Raw genomic sequence first — 27,127 nt, 5'->3', positions numbered from 1 at the left:
AACATATTATGTAAATTTTATTAGACTTTAATTTCCTCTCCATTTTCCTGATCTTCGCTTGCGATTCTTGAATGTAAAAATGGTGAACAAATTAACCAAAAAAATGTAAAATATCTCATCTACATTGATAAATTGAAAAAGAACCCTGGTTATAAGAAGGGTTTTTTTGTTTCTGGCTGTAAACCACCAATATGTTTTAATTTACTGTCAGAAAGCAGAGATCTTGAAAAAAATGAAGAAATTAATACACAATCTATTGGAGAGTTGCAGAGGAGCAGTCACCAGCCAAGCTGTGTGGAAGTCGGGAGGAATATCTTGCTTTGCTGTGTGGAGCGTGCATGTAAATGCCGATAAATGTGGGGGTACAAAGAGAAAAACACGGGCTGGCATGATTGGGATGAATATCTTGCAGACAATATGAGCATGCATGTGTATGGGGGGATTGGGATGAATATCTTGCAGACTATGAGCGTGCATGTGTATGGGGGGATTAGGATGTATATCTTGCAGACCATATGAGCGTGCATTTGTATGGGGGGATTGGGTTGAATATCTTGCAGACTATGAGCGTGCATGTGTATGGGGGGATTAGGATGTATATCTTGCAGACCATATGAGCGTGCATGTGTATGGGGGGATTGGGTTGAATATCTTGCAGACTGAGTGTGCATGTGTATGGCGGGATTAGGATGTATATCTTGCAGACCATATGAGCGTGCATGTGTATGGGGGGATTGGGTTGAATATCTTGCAGACCATATGAGCGTGCATGTGTATGGGGGGATTGGGATGAATATCTTGCAGACAATATGAGCATGCATGTCTATGGGGGGGATTGGCATGAATATCTTGCAGACTATGAGTGTGCATGGGGGAATTGGGATGAATTTCTTGCAGACCATATGAGTGTGTATGGGGGGATTGGGATGAATATCTTGCAGACTATATGAGTGTGTATGGGGGGATTGGGATGAATATCTTGCAGACTATGAGCGTGCATATGTATGGTGGGATTGGGATGAATTTCTTGCAGACCATATGAGCGTGCATGTGTATGGGGGGATTGGGATGAATATCTTGCAGACTATGAGTGTGCATGTGTATGGGGGGATTAGGATTTATATCTTGCAGACCATATGAGTGTGCATGTGTATGGGGGGATTAGGATGTATATCTTGCAGACTATGAGTGTGCATGTGTATGGGGGGATTGGGATGAATATCTTGCAGACTATGAGTGTGCATGTGTATGGGGGGATTGGGTTGAATATCTTGCAGACCATATGAGGGTGCATGTGTATGGGGGATTGGGTTGAATATCTTGCAGACCATATGAGCGTGCATGTGTATGGGGGGATTGGGTTGAATATCTTGCAGACCATTTGAGCGTGCGTGTGTATGAGGGGATTGGGATGAATATCTTGCAGACCATATGAGTGTGTATGGGGGGATTGGGATGAATATCTTGCAGACTATATGAGTGTGTATGGGGGGATTGGGATGAATATCTTGCAGACTATATGAGTGTGTATGGGGGGATTGGGATGAATATCTTGCAGACTGAGTGTGTATGGGGGGATTGGGATGAATATCTTGCAGACTATATGAGTGTGTATGAGGGGATTGGGATGAATATCTTGCAGATTGAGTGTGCATGGGGGAATTGGGATGAATTTCTTGCAGACCATATGAGTGTGTATGGGGGGATTGGGATGAATATCTTGCAGACTATATGAGTGTGTATGGGGGGATTGGGATGAATATCTTGCAGACTGAGTGTGTATGGGGGGATTGGGATGAATATCTTGCAGACTATATGAGTGTGTATGAGGGGATTGGGATGAATATCTTGCAGACTGAGTGTGTATGGGGGGATTGGGATGAATATCTTGCAGACTATATGAGTGTGTATGAGGGGATTGGGATGAATATCTTGCAGACTGAGTGTGCATGGGGGAATTGGGATGAATTTCTTGCAGACCATATGAGTGTGTATGGGGGGATTGGGATGAATATCTTGCAGACTATATGAGTGTGTATGGGGGGATTGGGATGAATATCTTGCAGACTATGAGTGTGTATGGGGGGATTGGGATGAATATCTTGCAGACTATATGAGTGTGTAATGGGGGATTGGGATGAATATCTTGCAGACTGAGTGTGCATGTGTATGGGGGGATTGGGATGAATCTCTTGCAGACCATATGAGCGTGCATGTGTATGGGGGGATTGGGATGAATTTCTTGCAGATCATATGAGCGTGCATGTGTATGGGGGGATTGGGATGAATCTCTTGCAGACCATATGAGCGTGCATGTGTATGGGGGGATTGGGATGAATCTCTTGCAGACCATATGAGTGTGCATGTGTATGGGGGCCAAAATGAATAGCTGTAGGATGACGGGCCCATCTGAAGTGTATGGCCATCTTAAAGGGGCCCTCCCTGTAAACCCTTTCCAGTTACTGAAATAAATAATCCTCCAATTTCCAGATAAAGCAAAACCCTAATCTTCAGCTATTTCACAAGTGTCCTGTTAATCCTGCGCGGTCGGCCGGGGATTGCTGGGATATCTGAGGTTCTGTCCATGCCAGGCTGCTCAGAATGGGCGTAGATCAGCTATATTCAGCCATTAAATCTGTATTTATTATCTTTGGCGCTGACGCACTTGCCCTCTCACGTCTCCTCGCTCTTATTATGTCTGAACTTTGAACTGTTGATCAGAGCGGATCTTTAAATAACCCAAAGACGCTGGGACACTTAAAGGGCCAGTAATCCTTAAAAAAGACAGATTGTAAAAGTGCTGCAGTTCACAAGTGGGTGTAAATGTCTCCGCACTGGAGATTTCTGGTACAAAGTAATTTTTATGGGGGACCGGACGGTTTATCTACTTCCAAACAGTAACTCCCATCAAATAATAACAGCGGTCATTAACTTTTGAGATGTTCGGCGCACATCCTTCCTAGTAAAGTCTTTTTTTTTTTTTTAAAGGAATTCTCCAGACAAATCGCATACATGGTGTTATGCCGAGTGCAGGTCAGACATGGTGGAGCATGGCACAGGGATTCTCTCTTTGGTGATCTTTGTAAACCTGTGTCCGGCTCATACTCCTCTGTCCCTTCAAGGGGGAGAACACATGTAAACGTTTCCCTGTAATGTTCATTTGAGCTTTTGTAAAATTTGTAAAAAGGGGGGTTATTCCTGAAATAATTTTTTTGCCAAGTTATTCTATTACATGAGTTATATACAGTTTTTCCTTGCTGCCATGAGTCCTTCTAGTCTCCTTCTCCCTCTGACAGCTGATAATATAAACTTTTTATGCAGGAGGAGTCACATGTATGTAACGCCATGTACTTTGCTACGTCCCTTATAAGCAGGACTGAAAGCGATTTTTCTATTGACTGCTCAGCAGTGATCAGAGGCTCACAGTGCAGAGACCTGGCTGCAGAGTGTGACTAATTCGGTGGAGGTAACAGAGCATGTGAGTCCTCCAGCACTCTGTTCATTAGGTTGGTGTGACTGAGCATATGTGTCCTCCAACTGACCACTAAGGTGAAGTTGAATGAGCATGTGCGTCCTCCAGCGCTCAGCTCATTAGATGTGACTGAGCGCTTGTGTCCTTCAGCATCCACCTCCATTAGTTGCATGTGACTGAGCCTGTGCCCTGCAGCGGTCCACTGATTACCGTGTTTTTTGGACTATAAGACGCACTGGACTATAAGACTCAACTAGGTTTTAGAGGAGGAAAATAGAAAAAAAATTGAAGCAAAAAATGTGGTCATGATGCCCTGTTATGGGGGATGGGGTCTGCTGCTGACACTGGTATAGGGGTAATGTCCCCCAATTCTGTTAATATCCTCCATCCTAGTATATATGGCCCTTCCTTCCTGGTATGCATGGCACCCCTCATCCCCATCCTGATATGCATGGCACCCAGGGTTGTGGCGTTGGTAAGCCAAACCTCCGACTCCTCAATTTCCATGACTCCGACTCCCTCATACACGGCTCATGTTTAAGTGATAAATTTACTGTAGCACAGATTCATCTCCGCTAAAAGATCAGGAGTAGGACATTTCATAACTTTCACAAATAATTATGAAAAAATATTCCCCACAAACTGCATTGAACTACTGTACCCAATTTATTATATACACTGCTCAAAAAAATAAAGGGAACACTCAAATAACACATCCTAGATCTGAATGAATGAAATATTCTCATTGAATACTTGAATAAGTTGAATGTGCTGACCACAAAATCACACAAAAATCATCAATGGAAATCAAATTTATTAACCAATGGAGGCCTGGGTTCGGAGTCACCCCCAAAATTAAAGTGGAAAAACACGCTACAGGAGTGAGCACATGGAGGGCTGCGCGGCCCTCCAAAGAAATGCCACAGAGCACCAGGATTGGCCAAGTCGCCACTGGCGCCCTGTGCTCTTCACAGATGAAAGCAGGTTCACACTGAGCACATGTGACAGACGTGACAGAGTCTGGAGACTCTGTGGAGAGCGACCTGCTGCCTGCAACATCCTTCAGCATGACCGGTTTGGCAGTGGGTCAGTAATGGTGTGGGGTGGCATTTCTTTGGAGGGCTGCACAGCCCTCCATGTGCTCGCCAGAGGTAGCCTGACTGCCATTAGGTACCGAGATGAGATCCTCAGACCCCTTGTGAGACCATATGCTGGTGCGGTTGGCCCTGGGTTCCTCCTAATGCGGGACAATGCCAGACCTCATGTGGCTGGAGTGTGTCAGCAGTTCCTGCAAGATGAAGGCATTGAAGCTATGGACTGGCCCGCCCGTTCCCCAGACCTGAATCCGATTGAGCACATCTGGGACATCATGTCTCGCTCCATCCACCAACATCACGTTGCACCACAGACTGTCCAGGAGTTGGCGGATGCTTTAGTCCAGGTCTGGGAGGAGATCCCACAGGAGACCATCCACAACCTCATAAGGAGCATGCCCAGGCGTTGTAGGGAGGTCATACAGGCACGTGGAGGCCACACACAATACTGAGACTCATTCTGACTTGTTTTAAGGACATTACATCAAAGTTGGATCAGCTTGTAGTGTGTTTTTCCACTTTAATTTTGGGGGTGACTCCGAATCCAGGCCAGCAGTGTATTTTAGGACTTGGAGTCGGTCCATTTTATACCGACTCCGATTTCAACTCACCAAAATGGACACCGACTCCACAGCCCTGATGGTACCCCTCATCCCCTTCCTTGTATGCGTGGCCCCCCCTCATCCAGGTATGCATGGCCCCCCCTCATCCAGGTATGCATGGCCCCCCCCTCATCCAGGTATGCATGCCCCCCCCCTCATCCAGGTATGCATGGCCCCCCCTCATCCAGGTATGCATGGCCCCCCCTCATCCAGGTATGCATGGCCCCCCCTCATCCAGGTATGCATGGCCCCCCCTCATCCAGGTATGCATGGCCCCCCTTCACCCAGGTATGCATGCCCCCCCCCCTCATCCTGGTATGCATGCCCCCCCCTCATCCTGGTATGCATGCCCCCCCCCTCATCCTGGTATGCATGGCCCCCCTTCACCCAGGTATGCATGCCCCCCCCTCATCCAGGTATGCATGCCCCCCCCTCATCCAGGTATGCATGCCCCCCCCTCATCCTGGTATGCATGCCCCCCCCTCATCCAGGTATGCATGGCCCCCCCTCATCCAGGTATGCGTGGCGCCCCCCCTTCAGCGAAGTATGCGTGGCGCGCCCCCCCCCCAGCGAAGTATGTGTGGCGCCCCCCCAGCGAAGTATGCGTGGCGCCCCCCCCTCATCGAAGTATGCTTGGCGCCCCCTTCATCTCTCATCCCTCTTCCTGGTATGCACGGCCACCCTCATCGTGGTATGTATGGCCACCCTTCATCCCATGCTGCACACAAAAAAATAAACTCTAGTTCTACTCACCTTTCTTCCCTGTGTTCCAGCGCGGTGTCCTGCTCTGCAGCCAGCACTGATCTCAGTGTGAGCCGCGCATGGCGATGACGCATGCCGGACAGTGTGCGTGAGGAGCAGTGACCATGGGTTGTAGTGAATATTCATGGACTTTAATAGCGGGCACACAGACCGCAGAGCCGCAGCAGGAGCCGCGCTGAGGTACAGTGTGCTCTATTAAAGTTCATGAATATTCACTACTAGATGGTGGCCCGATTCTAACGCATCGGGTATTCTAGAATAGGTATGCGGCCGACCGGGCGCAATCAGCAGAACGTTGTTTAAATTTGGCGCCAAAATCGCTGATTGGTCGCGGCCGGCAACCGCGACTAATCAACAAAACGGTGTTTAAATTTGGCAGCAATATCGATGATTGGTCACGGGTGGCGGCCGCGACTAATCAGCGAACTGTGTTAGTGAGGACCGGAGAGCTTGTTTAAATTTGGCGATAAAATCGACCAATCAGCAGAGCGTTGTTTAAATTTGCCGGCAATCTTTCTGATTGGTCTCGGCCGGCCGGGACCAATGAGCACAGCGGTGTTGACATTTGGCGCCAATCTCGCTGATTGGTCGCGGCCGGCCACCGCGACCAATGAGCAGAGCGGTGTTTAAATTTGCCGGCCATCTCGCTGATTGGTCGCGGCCGGCCACCGCGACCAATCAGCAGAGCGTCGGTTTAAATTTGCAGCCTATATCGCTGATTGGTGGCGACCTCGACCAATCAGCAGACCGGCGTTTAAATTTGCCACCCATCTCGCTGATTGGTCGCGGTGGCCGGCCGCGATTAATCAGCAGAGCGGCGTTTAAATTTGCCGCCCATCTCGCTGATTGGTCGCAGTCGGCTGGCGGCCGCAACCAATCAGCAGAGCTTTGTTTAAATTTGGCGCCAATCTCGCTGATTGGTCGCGGCTGGCGTCCGTGATTAATCAGCAGAGCGTTGTTTAAATGTGGCGCCAATCTCGCTGATTGGTCGCAGCTGGCGTCGGCGACCAATCAGCAGAGCGTTGTTTAAATTTGGCGCCAATCTCGCTGATTGGTCGCGGCTGGCGTCCGCGCCCAATCAGCACAGCAATGTTTAAATGTGTCGGCAAGATCGCTGATTGGTCGCGGACGCTTCCCGCGACCAATCAGCAGAGCGGTGTTTAACTTTAGCGCCAAGATCACTGATTGGTCGCGTGCAGAGAGCGCGACCAATCAGCGAATCGTATTGATGAGGAGCGGGGAGCGGAATCGTATTAGTGAGGACCGGGGAGCGCCGCTGCCTGTGCGGCTACTTTCTTCTGCGAGAAGCCGGGACAGGAGCGACTGCTCGCAGCAGAAGTATCCCGACCCGCAGCGCCGCTCCCCGGTCCTCCCTTCACACCCTAGCCGCTGATGTCCCCACAGTATCCGCATGGTGTTACAAAGGTCCGGACATTTATGTTAAAAATCGCTGATTGGTCGCTGGCGCAGCCCGCGACCAATCACCGATTTGGGCGCCAAATTTGAATATCGGCCGCGACCAATCACCGATCTTGGCTCCACATTTAAACACCGCTGTGCTGATTGGTCGCCGACGCTGGGCGCGACCAATCACCGATTTGAGCGCCACATTTAAATATCGGCCGCGACCAATCAGCACAGCGGTGTTTAAATGTGGAGCCAAGATCGGTGATTGGTCGCGGCCGATATTTAAATTTGGCGCCCAAATCGGTGATTGGTCGCGGGCAGCGTCCGCGACCAATCAGCACAGTAGTGTTTAACTTTGGCCGCAAGATCAGTGATTGGTCGCGGGCAGCGTCCGCGACCAATCAACGATTTGTGCGGCACATTTTAAATAGCGGCCGCGACCAATTGGACCCGCAGCGCCGCTCCCCGGTCCTCCCTTCACACCCTAGCCGCATGGATGTCAGCGGCGCTGCCTGTGCGGATACTTCCGCTGCGAGAATCCGGGACATGAGCGGGCGCTCGCAGCAGAAGTATCCGGACTCGCAGCGCCGCTCCCCGGTCCTCCCTTGACACCCTAGCCGCTGATGTCCCCACAGTATCCGCATGGTGTTACAAAGGTCCGGACATTTGTGTTAAAAATCGCTGATTGGTCGCCGACGCTGGGCGCGACCAATCACCGATTTTGGCGCCACATTTAAATAGCGTCGGCGACCAATCAGCGATTTTGGCGCCACATTTAAATAGCGTCGGCGACCAATCAGCGATTTTTAACACAAATGTCTGGACCTTTGTAACACCATGCGGATACTGTGGGGACATCAGCGGCTAGGGTGTCGAGGGAGGACCGGGGAGCGGCTCTGCGGGTCCGGATACTTCTGCTGCGAGCGCCCGCTCATGTCCCGGGTTCTCGCAGCGGAAGTATCCGCACAGGCAGCGCCGCTGACATCCATGCGGCTAGGGTGTGAAGGGGGGAGCGGCGCTGACATCCAATTGGTCGCGGCCGCTATTTAAATGTGCCGCACAAATCGGTGATTGGTCGCGGTCTTGGCCCGCGACCAATCAGTGATTTTGCCACAAAAGTTAAACACTACTGTGCTGATTGGTCGCGGACGCTACCCGCGACCAATCACCGATTTGGGCGCCAAATTTAATTATCGGCCGCGACCAATCACCGATCTTGGCTCCACATTTAAACACCGCTGTGCTGATTGGTCGCGGACGCTATTTAAATGTGGCGCCAAAATGGGTGATTGGTCGCGCCCAGCGTCGGCGACCAATCAGCACAGCGGTGTTTAAATGTGAAGCCAAGATCGGTGATTGGTCGCGGCCCATATTTAAATTTGGCACCCAAGTCGGTGATTGGTCGCGGGCAGCGTCCGCGACCAATCAGCACAGTAGTGTTTAACTTTTGCGGCAAGATCAGTGATTGGTCGGGTCCGAAGACCGCGACCAATCATCGAATCGTCTTGGTGAGGACCGGGGAGCGGCGCTGCCTGTGCGGCTACTTCCGCAGCGAGAACCCGGGACATGAGCGGGCGCTCGCAGCAGAAGTATCCCGACCCGCAGCGCTGGTCCTCCCTTCCGCATGGAGGTCAGCGACGCCGGCGGTCCTTCCGCTGCTACCGGCCGGGAGATGAGCGCCTCGCGCCGGTCATCTCCCGGCTGCATCTCCGTCCCGCAGATGGGTCCGGCGGTCGAGGTCCTTCTGCTGGTACCGGCCGGGAGATGAGCGCCTCGCGGCGCTCATCTCCCGGCTGCATCGCCGCTCACCTCCGTCCTAGACAGACAGACAGACTGTCGGGATAAGACGATTATATATATAGATAGCTCATGGGAGTACGTTGTAGAGAATATTCATGGACTTTAATAGCGGATATACTGACCGCCAGCTGCTGCAGGAGCCGCATTGTGGTACAATGTGAGCGCTATTAAGGAAAATGAATATTCAGTACTCCATGGGTGTGGGGAGCAGTGAATATTCATATTCTTTAGTAGCGGGCACCGTGTAAGCTGCAGCTGGTGGCTCCTGCCTCCTCTGCTCACTCTGCCGCTCCCCCACACCACCCACAGCCACCATATATAGTCCATATACATTCGAACTATAAGACACACCCCCCACTTTCCTCCAAAATTTTGGAGGACAAAGTGCATTTTATAGTCCGAAAAATACGATAGGTGGAAATCACTGAGCATGTGTGTCCTCCAGCACTCAGTTTATTAGGTGGATGTGACTGAGCGTGTGTGTCCTCCAGCATTCACCTTTTTAGATAGGTGTGACTGAGAATGTATGTCCTCCAGCATAAAACTCATTAGGTGGCTGTGATTGAGCGTGTGTGTCCTCCAGCAGTCCACTATGGGAATAAACATGCTAGAAATAGAAGGAAACCACTATGGCTAAATAGAGCTGTAAGGGGCGCAATAAGTGACCAAAAGAAAGCATTTAGAGAATTAAAGCAAGTAGGTAGTGATGAGGCATTAAATAAATATAGAAAATTAAATAAATTCTGTAAAAACAATCAAGGCAGCAAAGATTGAGACAGAGAATCCTTGCCAGAGAAAGTAAAAATAATCCCAAAATATTATTTAATTACATAAATAGTAAAAAACTAAAAAATGATAGTGTTGGGCCCCTTAAGAATAGTCTGGGTGAAATGGTGGATAAGGATGAGGAAAAAGCCAATATGCTAAATGATTTTTTTCAACCGTATTTACACAAGAAAATCGCATGACAGAAAACATGATCAGTGATGACAAAAATTCTCCATTAAATGTCACTTGCTTAACCCAGCAGGAAGTACGGCGGCGTCTAAAAATCACTAAAGTTGACAAATCCCCCGCCTGGATGGGATACACCAGCGAGTACTGCAGGAATTAAGTAACGTCCTAGATAGACCATTATTTTTAATCTTTAAAGATTCCATAATAACAGGGTCTGTACCACAGGACTGGCGTATAGCAAATGTGGTGCCAATATTCAAAAAGGGGACAAAAACTGAACTTGGAAATTATAGGCCAGTAAGCTTAACCTCTACTGTGGGTAAAATCCTGGAGGGTTTCCCAAGAGATGCTATAATAGAGTATCTGAAGAAGAAGAACCTCATAACCCAATATCAACATGGGTTTATGAGGGACCGTTCCTGTCAGACTAATCTGATCAGCTTTTATGAGGAGGCAAGTTCTGGACTGGACCGAGGAAATGCAGTGGATGTTGTGTATATGGACTTTTCAAAAGCTTTTGATACAGTTCCACACAAAAGGTTGATACATAAAATGAGAACAATGGGGATAGGGGAAAATATATGTATGTGGGTTAAGAATTGGTTCAGTGATAGGAAACAAAGGGTGGTTATTAATGGAAAACACTCAGACTGGGTCTCCGTTAACAGTTGGGTACCACAGGGGTCAGTATTGGGCCCCCTTCTTTTTAACATATTTATTAATGACCTTGTAGGGGGCATACAGAGTAATATTTAAATATTTGCAGATGACACTAAACTCTGCAGGGTAATCAATACAGAGGAGGACAATTTTTATATTACAGGAGGATCTATGTAAACTAGAAGCTTGGGCTGATAAATGGCAAATGAGCTTTAACCACTTCGCGCCAGAGCCTGTTTTTGCCTTCGTGACCCGGCCAATTTTTTCAATTCTGACCACTGTCAACTTTATGAGGTAATTACTCTGGAACGCTTCAATGGATTCCCCTGATTCTGAGATTGTTTTTTCGTGACATATTGTACTTCATGATAGTGGTAAAAATTCTTCGATATCACTTGCGTTTATTTGTGAAAAAATCGGAAATTTGGCGAAAATTTTGCAATTTTCAAACTTTGAATTTTCATGCCCTTAAATCAGAGAGATATGTCTCACAAAATAGTTAATAAATAACATTTCCCACATGTCTACTTTACATCAGCACAATTTTGGAACCAAAATTTTTTTTTGTTAGGAAGCTATAAGGGTTAAAAGTTGACCAGCGATTTCTTTTTAGGGACCACATCTTATTTGAAGTGACTTTGAGGGGCCTTTATGACAAAAAATACCCAAAAGTGACACCATTCTAAAAACTGCACCCCTCAAGGTGCTCAAAACCACATTCAAGAACTTTATTAACCCTTCAGGTGTTTCACAGGAATTTTTGGAATGTGGAAGAAAACAATGAACATTTAACTTTTTTCACAAAAATGTTACTTTAGACCCCAATTTTTTTATTTTCACAAGGGTAACAGGAAAAAATGGAATAGACAATTTGTAGTGCAATTTCTCATGAGCGCGCTGATGCCCTATATGTGGGGAAAAACACTGTTTGGGCGCACGGCAGGGTTCAGAAGGGAAGGAGCGCCATTAGACTTTTTGAATGTAAAATTTGTTTGAATAATTAGCGGACGCCATGTTGTGTTTGGAGAGCCCCTGATGTGCTTAAACAGTGGAAACCCCCCACAAGTGACACCATTTTGGAAACTAGACCCCTTAGGGAACTTATCCAGATGTGTGATGAGCACCTTGAACCCCCAGGTGCTTCACAGAAGTTTATAATATTGAGCTGTAAAAATAACATTTTCACATTTTTACCACAAAAACATTTTCATCCCTAATTTTGCATTATCATAAGGGTAACAGGAGAAATTGCTCCATGAAATTTGTTGTGCAATTTCTCCTGAGTACGCCGATACCCCATATGTGGGGGAAAACCACTGCTTTGGTGCACGGCAGGGTTCGGAAGAGAAAGGAGCGCTATGTTGGCTGGGATAGGTGGCAGACACCATGTCACATTAGAGGAGTTGCTGACATGCCGAAACAGCAGAAACCCCCACAGGTGACCCCATTTTGTAAACTACACCTCTCAAGGAATTCATCTAGGGAAGTAGTGAGTATTTTTTAATTTTTTAATTTATACCATTGGGCAGTGAAGAAAACATAATTATATTTTTACCACAAAAAAATGTTTTACCCTCAGATTTTACATTTTCACACAGGGCAATGGGTAAAAATGGTGCCGAAATGCGTCACACAATTTGTTCTAAAAGTGGCAATACCCCATATGTGGCTGTATCGTACCACTTAGCCATACGGCGAGATCTGGGGGGGACGGAGCGCTATTTGACAATTGGAGAACAAATTATTGTAGAATAGGCATTTGGATTTGGGAGCACAAAATTTTCTGAATTTCTTTTGGGGGGCAAGGACCATTTCGCTTTTCTAGAGCCTTTCTGCTACCAGTAACTTGGAAGTCCCTTATATTTTTAACAGATGACGGACCTGAGTGGGGACTAGCTTTTTTTGAAGACTGAGTTGAAGCTTTTATTGGGAACATTTTACGTAACATTTATCCGGCGCTCTAGGCTGAGCACTTACATCGGGGTTTCCATCTAACTTTCCAAGTGATGTAATTCAGATGAAACCCCTGCGGGATCCATTCACTGTAATGAGGCAGCAGAGTTACTCTGGACTCCGTCTGGCCTCTGTTTAGCGGTGTCCTTTTTTTTCAGAAGTGCACAAAACTGTGGCCAACCACACTTTTATGCACTCCTAAAAAAAACTGACACCGTGGGATCACAGGCCAGACGGCATTCACAGTGGCCTATATCTGCCTCATTACAGGGAATCACATATTTCAGAGATTTACACGGAAACTCTGGGGTAAGTGCTCAGCGCAGAGCGCAGGATAAATGTGAGCAGAGCCTTACTGTGATGAGATTACTTTATTCTTTGGGTCGGTGCGATTACAGAGATACCAGATTTATATCGGGTTTTTATGATTGACAGCTGTCACACACTAAGACGCTTTTTTTTGCAAAATCTAGTTTTTGCATCGCCATATTTTGAGAGCTATCATTTTTTCCATATTTCGGCCGACAGAGTCATGTGACTGCTTGTTTTTTGCGGGATTAGTTGACATTTTTGGGTATGTGACATTTTTTGATCTCTTTCTATTCCGTTTTTTGGGAGGTAAAATTAACAAAAGCCAACAATTCAGGAATTTGTTTTTTGAGGGTTTTTTTTATGCCGTTCTGCGTGTGGTAAAAGTGATCAGGCAGCGTTATTCTTCGGGTCGGTACGTTTACAGCGATACTACACTTACTGTATATTTTTTTGTTTTGCCGCTTTTACACAATAAAACAATTTTATAGAAAAAATATTTTTTTTTGCATCGCTTTATTCTGAGAGCTATAACTTTTTTATTTTTCGGCTGATGGAGCTGTATGGCGGCTTTTGTTTTGCGGAACAAGATGACGTTTTCAGCGGTACCATTTTTATTTCCATTTTGCTTTTTGATCGCATTTTTTTCCACTTTTTGTTTGGCGATATGATGAAAAAGCATAGTTTTTTACTCCGCTTTTTATTTATTTTTATTACGATGTGCACAGAAGGAGTTAATTAGTGTGACAGTTTTATAGATCGGGTTGTTCCGGACGCGGCGATACCAAATATGTGTACTTTTTTTGATTTTGCATAAATATACGGATTTATCGGTTTAATATTTTATTTATTTATTTTTATTTATTTTGTGATTTTTTTTTTTTTTTTTTTTTGAAAAACATTTTTTTTACTTTTTTTTTTACTTAGTCCTTGTCTCCTACTAGAGTTCAGCTGCAGGCTGAGCCTAGCAGGACACCATATATGGCAGATCTGGAGGTGGTCATGTGATCTCCAGCTGCCATAACAACGGCAGGTCCTGGAAGGCATCAGGGGGCCGTCAGAGAGGTAAGTGGACGACCCCCTCTCCTCCTGCTGTCTTCTATATGCCGCAATCACTATAGATCGTGGCATATAGAAGATAGGAAAGGGTTAACATCCTTGGGACCTGATCCAATCAGGTCCCGATGATGTCCCCTGTCAGAGCTATCGCTCTGCATCGGAACCGCAGCACTTGCAGGACCCTGGGTGTCCTGAGGGCCGCGGGACCACCCACCGTTTTTAAATGTCGGCGCTGCACAGAGCCCAGGCAGTGCCGACGTTTATGTACAGTGTGTGGTCCTGAACTGGTTAATGGGGATAAATGTAAGGTAGTGCACTTGGGCAGAGGAAAAAAAATGTTTCATTATATGCTTAATTGTAAAACACTGGGCAAAACTGTAACTGAAAAAGACCTGGGTGTATTGGTGGACGACAAGGTCACGTTTGGTGGCCAGTGTCAGGCAGCTGCTGCAAAGGCAAATAAAATAATGGGATGCATTAAAAGAGGCATAGATGCTCATGAGGAGAACATAATTTTACCTCTATACAAGTCACTAGTGCGACCACACTTAGAATACTGTGTACAGTTCTGGTCTCCGGTGTATAAGAAAGACATAGCTGAACTAGAGAGGGTGCAGAGAAGAGCGACCAAGGTTATTAGAGGACTGGGGGGTCTGCAATACCAAGACAGGTTATTACACTTGGGGTTATTTACTGTGGAAAAAACGAAGGCTTAGGGGTGATCTTATTACTATGTACAAGTATATGAGGGGACAGTACAAAGACCTTTCTACTGATCTTTTTACTCGGAGGCCTGAGACGGGGACAAGGGGGCATCTTCTACGTCTGGAGGAAAGAAGATTTAATCATAATCACAGATGGGGATTCTTTACTGTAAGAGCAGTGAGACTATGGAGCTCTCTGCCGCATGATGTTGTAATGAGGGATTCACTACTAACATTTAAGAAGGGCATGGATGTCTTTCTTGAAAAACATAATATTACAGGTTATAAATACTAGATTCCTTGATAGGGCATTGATCCAGGGAACTAGTCTGATTGTCATATGGAGTCGGGAAGGAATTTTTTTCCCCAATGTGGCGCTTAGTGTTTGCCACATGGTTTTTTTTTTGCCTTCCTCTGGATCAACATGTTAGGCTATGGGTTGAACTAGATGGACTTAGTCTTCCTTCAACCTTAAAAAACTATGTTACTATGTTACTAATTAGGTGGAGGTGACTGAGCTTGTGTCTCCTCCAGCATTCACCTCTTTAGGTGAGTCTGACTGAGCGTTTGTGTCCTCCAGCAGACCATTTATAAGGTAGCGTTGAATGAACATGTGTGTCCTCCAGCACTCAGCTCATTAGGTGGTCACTGAGCATGTGTGCCCTCCAGCACTCGGCTCATTAGGTGGTGGTGACTGAGCATGTGTGTCCTCAAGCACTCAGCTCATCAGGTGGGTGTGACTGAGCATGTATGTCCTGCAGCACTCAGCTCATTTAGGTGGAGGTGACTGAGCATGTGTGTCCTCCAGCACTCAGCTCATTAGGTGGAGGTGACTGAGCATGTGTGTCCTCCAGCACTCAGCTCATTAGTTGGCAGTGACTGAGCATGTGTGTCCTCCAGCACTCGGCTCATTAGGTAGTGGTGACTGAGCATGTCTGTCCATCACTGTGAACACTGGTTGGCGCTATACTATGTATTCCCTGCCTCCCACATTTGGTAATGGACAGATAGTTTGCAGTGGATCAGCTCCACAGATCTGCAGTTTGTTCTGTCACACTTTAATCCCTCGTCATACATTGATACAAACCATGCACCGGTCTATTGGGAAATCCATTGTTCCAGTGGCACCTAGTAACTGCTTCAGCTGCGTCTTCATCTTCAGTGTTCAGCTCCAGTCTGTGTCTATGGAAACTTCTCTCCCACACCTACACATAATTGCTAATAATCGGACGTGTAATATTACATTGTTAATGGTAAAGCCTGACACATTTTCCTGCTAATCCCTCCTGCTGCTAATGGCCGAGATGCTTCATGAAAGCCATCTGCGTTTTTGTCGTCCTATCCAGACACTGGAACGAATGGGCTCACTCATTATAAAAGTTATAGTTATAAAAGAAGTGTGTAAAATTACTGAGATGTTACCTCCAAGCCCTGCCCTGAAAGATTCTCATAAATTGTCAACTTCTGCTGTTATAAAAAGATTGTGAAAGATTCGTAAAACATGGCTACTTTCTTCCAACCATGGCGCCACACCTGTCCACAGGTTGTGACTGGTATTGCTTCTAGAAACCATTCTTTTTCACGGAGTTGAGCTGAAATAAATAGACCACTAAATAGACAAGTGCGGCGGTGTTTCTGGAAGAAATCGGTCACGTTAATTCTAATTGTAGACAATCCTGTAAAGCCTACCTGTTGTAGTAGATGACTTGTCAGAATAAATTCTCATGTGTGGACATAATAAATAACTCAATTTCTGACCATTACATGACTAGTTTTATGCATTTTCACTGAGCTAGTGGGTAGAGACCAGCCGATACAATATCTCCTGTACACAGCGCACATAGAGATATGAGGGAGTCCTACTCTAGTGTCGTTTTGTAGCACATATTCAGCAGCAGCTTGTAGGACACATATACAGCAATCTGAGCAGCGTAGCTGTGAATCCAGCTCTGGGTGAGATAAAACACTTATTAGAAAGCCACACCAGCATGGAAGTCATTATATAGCCGTACTGAGCAGTGTAGCTGAGATCTCCGCACTGGGAAAGATGACACTTGGTAGCTGAAGCACCACCTGCCTCTTATGCATCCTACTTTTTTCCTTTTATTAAGCAACTGAAAACTGATTTCTCAGTGAGATGGCAATTCCTTTGGTCTTCAAGTGTATACTTTACATGTGTGAGGTTTTAAGTTGTGGGTTTTTTCCTAGTAAAAAAAAAAAAGATCAAATGCAATGGAGATCTATACTTGATGATGATCTCCATACTGTACACTGCAGGCTGCCTGCAAACATAGAAATTATAACAAACTTTTTTTCTTTTTTTTTTTTAATAAAGTTAACTGTTTCAATGTCTACACCACCTTGCTTCATTTTTCACCTAGTTTCTTGCACTTCGTCTCTACCTTTTCTAAATGAATAACAATGTTAGAAAGTGAGAAACAAAAATAGTAAAAGTTTTATTATTCTGAAACATAATAAATACTATACCGCAGTCACATGACATCCGCTGAATGTATGTATTGCATAGCTGTGTGCATATGTATGGGCCAGGAGGTGTGCGCAATATCAGCACATTGTACATACTGGAATTAACCCCTACGTGTCCATGAGGAATTCGGCCTCTTGTGTCCTTGTACTTTGATCAGCTTTCATATCCGTGACCTACATTCCCCACTGTGGATTATAGCAGAGTAAACGGATCACCTGCTGGCAGAGCCAAACTCTTCTCTCACCATCCTGGGTGATGGATGCACGGGTCGCCTATAGGGTTGTGTTATTTTTCAAACTCTGGGAAATAGAATTTTTCCATTTAGAAGACTGTGATGAACCTGTAGCCGCCATCTTGGTAATGATAAATCATATCCAGGGATGGCCACACTTCAGCAGCCCCCACCCTTGGGACCTTGTGTTAAAACGTCAACTAGATAGTTTCCCCCCATCCAGGCTCCTGTAAGATAAGAAGCCTACTTAACACTTGAATGCTAGGAGCTTCAAAGACTTCGAGAGGAAACACAGCCAGCAGGGGGGGGTGCTTCGTCTATCTGTACCTGACCATTTGTCCCATAGGACTAGTTTCTTTGTCTGTCACAAGCATGGAGGCATAAGATATAGAAACATGAATAGTACACGCATGTTGCGTGGGATGGGCCAATAAAAAAAATATCACGGCGTCCCGGAGCCATTGCGCACACAAGCCTCCGCGGTAGACGTTTGTACGTGCTCTGGAAGCCAAGATATAGCGCGGAGCCATTCCTGAGGACCGTATGGTATCATAATTGATATCAAAAGGTCGGTTACGGCGGCCCGAATCCATGGGAACCCCTGGGGGTATCATGAGACCATCCCAGAAGAAGTTATTGGGTTCCATAGAATTTGGGCTTCTGATCGAAGTTAGACCTGAGGGTGGAGACTGAGCCAGCTGACCTCACCAGCAGTGGGCGGGACGGGGCAGGTAAGATAGCAGGACAGACAAGAGATAAGTCAGTCTTGACCCAAGAGTGGTGTGCTGAACATCTGAGCACCAGCTGAGGCCACCAAGGGGAGGAGCAGTTTGACCATGCGGTGGTAGGCCTCAGCCTGTAACAAAGAACCGTGCCTGCGATCGCAGAATCCTCTCCCTGCGTCACAAGAAAATCAAGAAACCGGTAACTGATATGCTGTGGTGATTCTGTGTGTTGTATTCCATTGTTGTATAGTTTAGCCTGACCTTATACCTGTGTATATTTAGTTGTATATCGTGTATCTAGTGTATTATTATAATCAATTACCTCAAGTAATTGTGGGCCTGCCTTTTATTCTGCATAACGAACGCACGTCCGTGTGAGCTCGGCTCAAGCCAAAAACGCTACCCAGGGTTGGTTCCTGACCCGATATAGGCCCATTCACGGACTGGGCGTATATCTAAAATAGGGACTGGTGGCAGCATACCAACTGGGGATTGGGGAAGGCTGGTAGTGACGGTCGGAGGTTCAGATATATATATTCCTGGCGCGGCCAAGGAAGATATATATACCGCCCCCTCACTACAGAGGGCCCCGATACCCAGTAGGTTACAGGACAGTCTCCCTGGCGACCGCTTATCCTAGGTGCAGTTCCTTGACTGACCTGAGGCTAAGAGGGCGCTAGCGAGTTGTGCTGTGTAGTGACGTTACGGTTTAGTGACGTTGAAGGGATAACACACTACCGTGTTCCCTGCGCTGGTTGCAGCTTCCTGGCACTACTTTCTCTAGGTGCAGTACCTTGACTGACCTGAGAGGTAAGGGGGCGCCAGAGAGCTGCACCCACCGGCCGGCTTTCATCACATTGGTGGCAGAGCGGTGGGATTGCAGAATAATAGTGTTGTGGGACCCCTACTCCCAGGCACTAAAGACTGCCAGTGGTAACTTCCACTGCTGGAGTCTTAAGGTCAGCCCAACGTTAGACGGTCAGGCTAAAAGTATAACAAGGTGTGTGCAAACTCAGGGTTGCAGCGGTGTCGGTTACCAAGATGGCAGACGGCACCAGGAGCAAGACCCTGCAAGAGGCTAATGCTACGGTCCGTGTGGCAGGAGGGGAGGACATTGTTACTCATGGCGAGGAGGAGTCCAGCCCGGGCACCTCAGGGAGCCAGTCCCCAGTATACGGTCCCGCAGTGGGCTGCCCACCACCTACCCAGCCCAGCCTGTCCAGATCACAAGCCCTTTTACAAGCGGCTATGGCAAGTCTCCAGTCTCATGGCGATGCCGTCTACAAAACCCTCCTGGCAGCATCAGAGAAGGCAGCGGAGGAGGAGCGTGCAGAGCGGGCTGCGGAGCGGGCTGCGGAGCGTGAAGCTGCAGAGCGCCGGGAGGCTGCGGAGCGTGAAGCTGCAGAGCGCCGGGAGGTTGCGGAGCGTGCAGAGCGAGCTGCGGAGCGCCAGCACCAACTGGACCTGGCCCAGCGGGGGCTTCCGCTAGAGCAACCAACCCATCAGGAGACCAAGTCGTCCAAAGTCCGAGCTGAGGACTTCCCTCTACTGGAGAAGGATGGGGACCTGGACTCCTTTCTGGTGGCATTTGAACGGACCTGTCTTCAGCACCATCTGGCCCGGGATCAGTGGGCCAGATACCTGACCCCCCGTTTGAGGGGTAAGTCCCTGGATGCCTTGGGGGACTTACCTGCCGGGGAGGTACAGAACTACGACTGCATCAAGCGGGCCCTGATCCGGCAGTACAACCTCACTCCCGAGTCGTACCGCCAGAAGTTCCGGAGCCTGCTGCGTGGCCCCAAGGACACCTGGACCGATCATATGCGGGCGCTGTTGAGAGCCGCAGAGCACTGGACCTCGGGTCTAGCGCTTACTACCCGCCAGGAGGTCCAGGAACTGTTCGTCACGGAGCAGTTCTTGTGGAACTGCCCAGAGGACCTCCGACAGTTCCTCCGTGACCGAAAACCAACAGGGGCTTCTGCTACAGCCGCCCTGGCAGACGAGTATGCCAATAACAGGGCGCCTGAGCTGAAGAAGTCTGCCAGCAGCACCTGGAGAGGGGGTAAGCCCAGTCATGCCCCTGTTTCCCCGGCCCCTAGAACACAAGGGGTGTATCCCCCTGTTGCCCTCTCCAGGCAAGGACCAGACGTAAGACGTTGTCATCTATGCAACAAACCAGGACACTTTAGGGCTGAGTGTCCCCAGCGCCAAAAGACCCCATCCCAGTCCCAGAGAGCGCCCAATGTTTTGTGTGTGGGAGGGGGTGGTGGTAGGTCCCTGGACAACATCCAACCCGTCACCATAGGCCGTTCTGCGGTCATGGGACTGCGGGACACGGGCGCTGAACGAACACTGGTACGGCCTGAGGTGGTGTCCCCCCAGGACTTGGTACCAGGAAAGACTCTTTCCGTCTCCGGGGTTGGAGGCGTGGAGCCGGCACTTCCCGTTGCCATGGTGTATTTGGACTGGGGTGCCGGAAGGGGGATGCGGGAGGTGGGAGTAACGCCAAATATTCCCGCAAATGTTTTATTAGGGACCGACTTGGGGCGTCTAGTATCGCAGTATGTACCCTCTGAACCCCCAAGTTCGGCCCCCCAAGAGTGTATTGATTTGTCTGCTGCTAATGCCAACCATGTTGTATGTAGTGTGTGTCCTGCTGAGGAGGAGGGAGTGAAACCTGAGGGTAACACCTGCACAGACACAACACAAACAGGGTTAGTGAAAGCAGGTGGGGAGTGTGGGGATGCCCGCAGAGGTGCTCAGCCGGCGTGCCGTGACCTCTTGTCCTCCGGTGAGGGAGGGGGCGGGCAGGATTCTGTAGAGGGAAGCTCAGGGATGGAGAGGGGGGCAGCTACCGGCAGTGTAGGGCTCCCAGGGGTATCCAGGCTGCTGAGTATAGGCCCACTGCAGGGGGAGGAACAGGCCATGGGAGGTGGGGGTGTCCCAAGAGAGGAGCCGCCAGGTAAGACCCCAGGGCAGGAGTTCCCCACATCCGAGATGTCCAAAGGCCTAGGAAGCCTGCCTGATCGGGCGGCTTGGTCAGAAACAGAGGGGAAGCAGGCACTACCCACGGTCACAGCGGTCATAGCCGCTGTCACCAGGAGTGGGAGCGTCGGAGCCCAAGGAGCCTTGCAGAGGTCCGACGGCTTCCCCACTTCTGACCAAGTGTCTGCCGGGTCAGACAGCGGCCAGGTGACATGCCCGGAGGGGCTGACGGAGGATGTGGCAGTTTCGTCGATTCTGGCCACATCAAGTCAGGAATTTCAGGCTGCGTTGGAAGCAGACGACAGCCTGAAAGCTCTCAAGGAACAGGCGGCACAGCCTCCCATGGAGTCAGACTGCGAGCGTGTGGTCTGGGACCAGGGACGGCTGTACCGGGTAACGGTCCAGCAGGGTTCACCGGAGGCGTGGCCCAGGGACCGACAGTTAGTGGTACCCTATCCGTTCAGGGCGGAATTGTTGCGGATCGCACACGAGATTCCGATGGCCGGACACCTAGGGATCGCTAAAACCAAGGCCAGGATAGCTCAGCATTTCTACTGGCCTGGGATGGGAGCCGCGGTGGGTGCCTACTGCCGTTCGTGTGACACCTGTCAGAGGGTGGGGAAGGCGGGGCCGCGCCCCAAAGCCCCACTGGTAACTCTGCCAATCATCGAAGAGCCTTTCTCGAGGGTCGCTGTGGATCTTATTGGACCTCTGTCCACTCCCAGCCACTCCGGGAAATGCTTCATACTCACGGTAGTGGACTATGCCACCCGGTACCCGGAAGCGGTAGCTTTGTCGTCCATTCGGGCCGACAAGGTGGCTACCGCCTTACTGGAGATCTTCTCCAGAGTGGGTTTCCCCCAAGAAATGCTCACCGACCGAGGGACCCAGTTCATGTCGCGGCTGATGGAGTCCCTCTGTAAGCAAATGCAGGTGCAACATCTGGTGGCCAGCCCGTATCACCCACAGACTAATGGCCTGTGTGAGCGGTTCAATGGCACCTTAAAGCAGATGCTTAAGATGTTGGTCGACTCCCACGGGAGAGACTGGGAGCGTTACCTCCCACACCTCCTATTTGCTTACCGGGAGGTTCCGCAGGCCTCAACGGGGTTCTCCCCCTTTGAGCTCCTGTACGGGCGACGGGTACGGGGCCCCCTGGCTCTGGTGAAGGAAGCATGGGAAGGGGATTTGGCCACCCCCGAGGTGTCGGTCATCGAGTATGTCGTGCGCCACCGGGACAGGATGATGGCCTTGGCAAAGCTGGTGCAGGACAATATGGCCCAGGCCCAGGCCGACCAGAAGCGGTGGTACGACCAGAATGCTTGTGAGAGGACCTACCAGGTGGGTCAAAAGGTGTGGGTACTGGTCCCCGTACCACAGAACAAGCTTCAGGCAGCCTGGGAAGGTCCCTACTTCGTGCACCAGAAACTCAATGCCGTCACCTATCTGGTCACCCTGGATCACGCCCGTGGAAGGAGGAAGGCCTTCCACGTGAACATGATGAAGGCTCATCATGAGCGGGAAGCGACTGCCCACCCAGTGTGCAACCTTCCCGAGGAAGGAGAGGTAGAAACCCTCCTGGATCTGCTCACCCAAGCCAAGGCGGGTGGGTCCATCGAGGATGTGGGGGTTGGCCACCAGCTCACGGAGGACCAACGGTCCCAGCTGGGGACCACCCTGCACCCCTTCCGGGGGCTGTTCAGCAGCCTGCCCGGAAGGACTGAGATGGCTGTCCACGACGTGGACACTGGCGATCACCCGCCGATCCGGCGTTCAGCATATCGGGTCTCTTTCGAGGTGCAGGGAAACATGCGCCAAGAGATAGACGAGATGCTGAAGCTGGGGGTGATCCAGGCATCCAGCAGCGCGTGGGCCTCGCCTGTAGTCCTCGTACCAAAGAAGGACCGAACTACACGGTTCTGCGTGGACTACCGGGGGCTCAACGCTGTAACGGCCACCGATGCGTTCCCCATACCACGCATCGATGACCTGCTCGATCGGATGGCCGGGGCTAAGTACCTGACCATCATGGATCTGAGCCGGGGGTACTGGCAGATTCCTCTGACCCCCGCGGCAAGGGAACGCTCTGCCTTTATCACCCCTTTTGGACTGTACGAGTCCACAGTGATGCCATTCGGCATGAAGAATGCCCCTGCCACTTTTCAGCGGATGGTCAATACGCTGCTTGAGGGACTTGAAGGGTACGCGGCTGCGTACTTGGACGATATTGCAGTCTTCAGTCCCACTTGGGAGGATCACCTAGAGCACCTGCGGCAGGTGCTCGGTCGGATCCACCGGGCAGGCTTGACCATCAAGCCGGAAAAGTGCCAGCTGGGCATGAGTGAGGTCCTCTACCTGGGTCACCGGGTAGGCGGGGGGGTTCTGAAGCCAGAACCTGGGAAAGTGGATGCCATCGCATCCTGGCCCACTCCTAGGACCAAAAAGCAGGTGATGTCCTTCTTGGGGACCGCCGGGTACTATAGGAGGTTCGTCCCACACTATAGCACCCTGGCCAAGCCCCTGACGGACCTCACCAAGAAGAAGCTGCCCGTCGCAGTCGACTGGACAGTCGCCTGCGAGACAGCTTTCGGGGCACTCAAAGCCGCCCTAAGTAGCTCCCCTGTACTGCAAGCTGCCGACTTCGACCGGCCGTTTGTGGTACAGACCGACGCCAGTGACTTTGGCCTCGGTGCTGTGCTAAGTCAGGTCAACACGACAGGCCAGGAACATCCTGTCTTGTACCTGAGCAGGAAGCTACTGCCCCGGGAGGTGGCTTACTCCACGGTGGAAAAAGAATGCCTGGCAATTGTATGGGCCCTGCAGCGTCTGCAGCCCTACTTGTACGGGAGCCATTTCACCGTGGAGACGGACCACAACCCCCTCAGCTGGTTACACACGGTCTCTGGGTCGAATGGCAGGTTGCTACGCTGGAGCCTCGCTCTCCAGCAGTACCACTTCTCCATTCGCCACAGAAGAGGCCGTGACCACGGTAACGCTGACGGGTTATCCCGGCAAGGGGAGGGTGCAGAAGGACGCACGGGGGAACACAGGAATGTGCTACCCCCTCGCGCCCTCGTATAGGGGGAGGTGTGATGAACCTGTAGCCGCCATCTTGGTAATGATAAATCATATCCAGGGATGGCCACACTTCAGCAGCCCCCACCCTTGGGACCTTGTGTTAAAACGTCAACTAGATAGTTTCCCCCCATCCAGGCTCCTGTAAGATAAGAAGCCTACTTAACACTTGAATGCTAGGAGCTTCAAAGACTTCGAGAGGAAACACAGCCAGCAGGGGGGGGTGCTTCGTCTATCTGTACCTGACCATTTGTCCCATAGGACTAGTTTCTTTGTCTGTCACAAGCATGGAGGCATAAGATATAGAAACATGAATAGTACACGCATGTTGCGTGGGATGGGCCAATAAAAAAAATATCACGGCGTCCCGGAGCCATTGCGCACACAAGCCTCCGCGGTAGACGTTTGTACGTGCTCTGGAAGCCAAGATATAGCGCGGAGCCATTCCTGAGGACCGTATGGTATCATAATTGATATCAAAAGGTCGGTTACGGCGGCCCGAATCCATGGGAACCCCTGGGGGTATCATGAGACCATCCCAGAAGAAGTTATTGGGTTCCATAGAATTTGGGCTTCTGATCGAAGTTAGACCTGAGGGTGGAGACTGAGCCAGCTGACCTCACCAGCAGTGGGCGGGACGGGGCAGGTAAGATAGCAGGACAGACAAGAGATAAGGCAGTCTTGACCCAAGAGTGGTGTGCTGAACATCTGAGCACCAGCTGAGGCCACCAAGGGGAGGAGCAGTTTGACCATGCGGTGGTAGGCCTCAGCCTGTAACAAAGAACCGTGCCTGCGATCGCAGAATCCTCTCCCTGCGTCACAAGAAAATCAAGAAACCGGTAACTGATATGCTGTGGTGATTCTGTGTGTTGTATTCCATTGTTGTATAGTTTAGCCTGACCTTATACCTGTGTATATTTAGTTGTATATCGTGTATCTAGTGTATTATTATAATCAATTACCTCAAGTAATTGTGGGCCTGCCTTTTATTCTGCATAACGAACGCACGTCCGTGTGAGCTCGGCTCAAGCCAAAACGCTACCCAGGGTTGGTTCCTGACCCGATATAGGCCCATTCACGGACTGGGCGTATATCTAAAATAGGGACTGGTGGCAGCATACCAACTGGGGATTGGGGAAGGCTGGTAGTGACGGTCGGAGGTTCAGATATATATATTCCTGGCGCGGCCAAGGAAGATATATATACCGCCCCCTCACTACAGAGGGCCCCGATACCCAGTAGGTTACAGGACAGTCTCCCTGGCGACCGCTTATCCTAGGTGCAGTTCCTTGACTGACCTGAGGCTAAGAGGGCGCTAGCGAGTTGTGCTGTGTAGTGACGTTACGGTTTAGTGACGTTGAAGGGATAACACACTACCGTGTTCCCTGCGCTGGTTGCAGCTTCCTGGCACTACTTTCTCTAGGTGCAGTACCTTGACTGACCTGAGAGGTAAGGGGGCGCCAGAGAGCTGCACCCACCGGCCGGCTTTCATCACAAAGACAAATCAAAAATATCCTGTCATGTCTATAAATGTGTAGTAAAGTATGCTGAACAGCGAGATCCCAAACTAGAGGTGTTTTGTTATATACATATCCAACCATTCTACAGTATCATACCACTAAAATGTACAAGTAATTGTAGCCTACTTCACTGTTCATATAGATCATTGGGAGCAGTGTTATTAGTTATATTCTTGTTCATAGGGGGGCAGTATTATAGTAGTTATATTCTTGTTCATAGGGGGTAGTATTATAGTAGTTATATTCTTGTACATAGGGGGCAGTATTATAGTAGTTATATTCTTGTACATAGGGGGCAGTATTATAGTAGTTATATTCTTATACATAGGGGCAGTATTATAGTAGTTATATTCTTGTACATAGGGGGGCAGTATTATAGTAGTAATATTCTTGTACAGTATTATTGTAGTTATTTTCTGGTACATAGGGGCATTATTATAGTAGTTATATTCTTGTTCATAGGGGGGCAGTATTATAGTAGTTATATTCTTGTACATAGGAGCAGTATTATAGTAGTTATATTCTTGTACATAGGGGCATTATTATAGTAGTTATATTCTTGTACATAGTGGCAGTATTATAGTAGTTATATTCTTGTACATAGGCAGTATTATAGTAGTTATATTCTTGTACATAGGAGCAGTATTATAGCAGTTATATTCTTGTTCATAGGGGGGCAGTATTATAGTAGTTATATTCTTGTACATAGGGGCAGTATTATAGTAGTTATATTCTTGTACATAGGAACAGTATTATAGTAGTTATATTCTTGTACATAGGGGCAGTGTTATAGTAGTTATATTCTTGTACATAGGGGCAATATTATAGTAGTTATATTCTTGTACATAGGGGGCAGTATTATAGTAGTTATATTCTTGTACATAGGGAGCAGTATTATAGTAGTTATATTCTTGTACATAGGGAGCAGTATTATAGTAGTTATATTCTTGTACATAGGGGGCAGTATTATAGTAGTTATATTCTTGTACATAGGGGCAGTATTATAGCAGTTATATTCTTGTACATAGGGGGCAGTATTATAGTAGTTATATTCTTGTACATAGGGGGCAGTATTATAGTAGTTATATTCTTGTACATAGGGGCAGTATTATAGTAGTTATATTCTTGTACATAGGGGGCAGTATTATAGTAGTTATATTCTTGTACAGTATTATAGTAGTTATATTCTGGTACATAGGGGCAGTATTATAGTAGTTATATTCTTGTACATAGAGGAAGTATTATAGTAGTTATATTCTTGTACATAGCAGCAGTATTATAGTAGTTATATTCTTGTATATAGGAGCAGTATTATAGTAGTTT

General features: G+C 48.6%; 1 protein-coding gene across 2 annotated transcripts in view; it reads left to right on the top strand.

Annotated features, from left to right (window-relative positions):
- The window catches only part of ITPK1 (inositol-tetrakisphosphate 1-kinase), a 197,317-nt gene that overhangs the window by 82,929 nt on the left and 87,261 nt on the right, over positions 1-27,127 (top strand). The window lies entirely within an intron of this gene.

The sequence above is a fragment of the Phyllobates terribilis genome, unplaced genomic scaffold, assembly GCF_046119375.1.
Source record: "Phyllobates terribilis strain yellow unplaced genomic scaffold, ASM4611937v1 Scaffold_7__3_contigs__length_470593459, whole genome shotgun sequence".
Classification (NCBI taxonomy): domain Eukaryota; kingdom Metazoa; phylum Chordata; class Amphibia; order Anura; family Dendrobatidae; genus Phyllobates; species Phyllobates terribilis.
The sequence above is the reverse complement of the archived record's forward strand: the minus strand, read 5'-3'. Positions and strand labels throughout refer to the sequence as shown.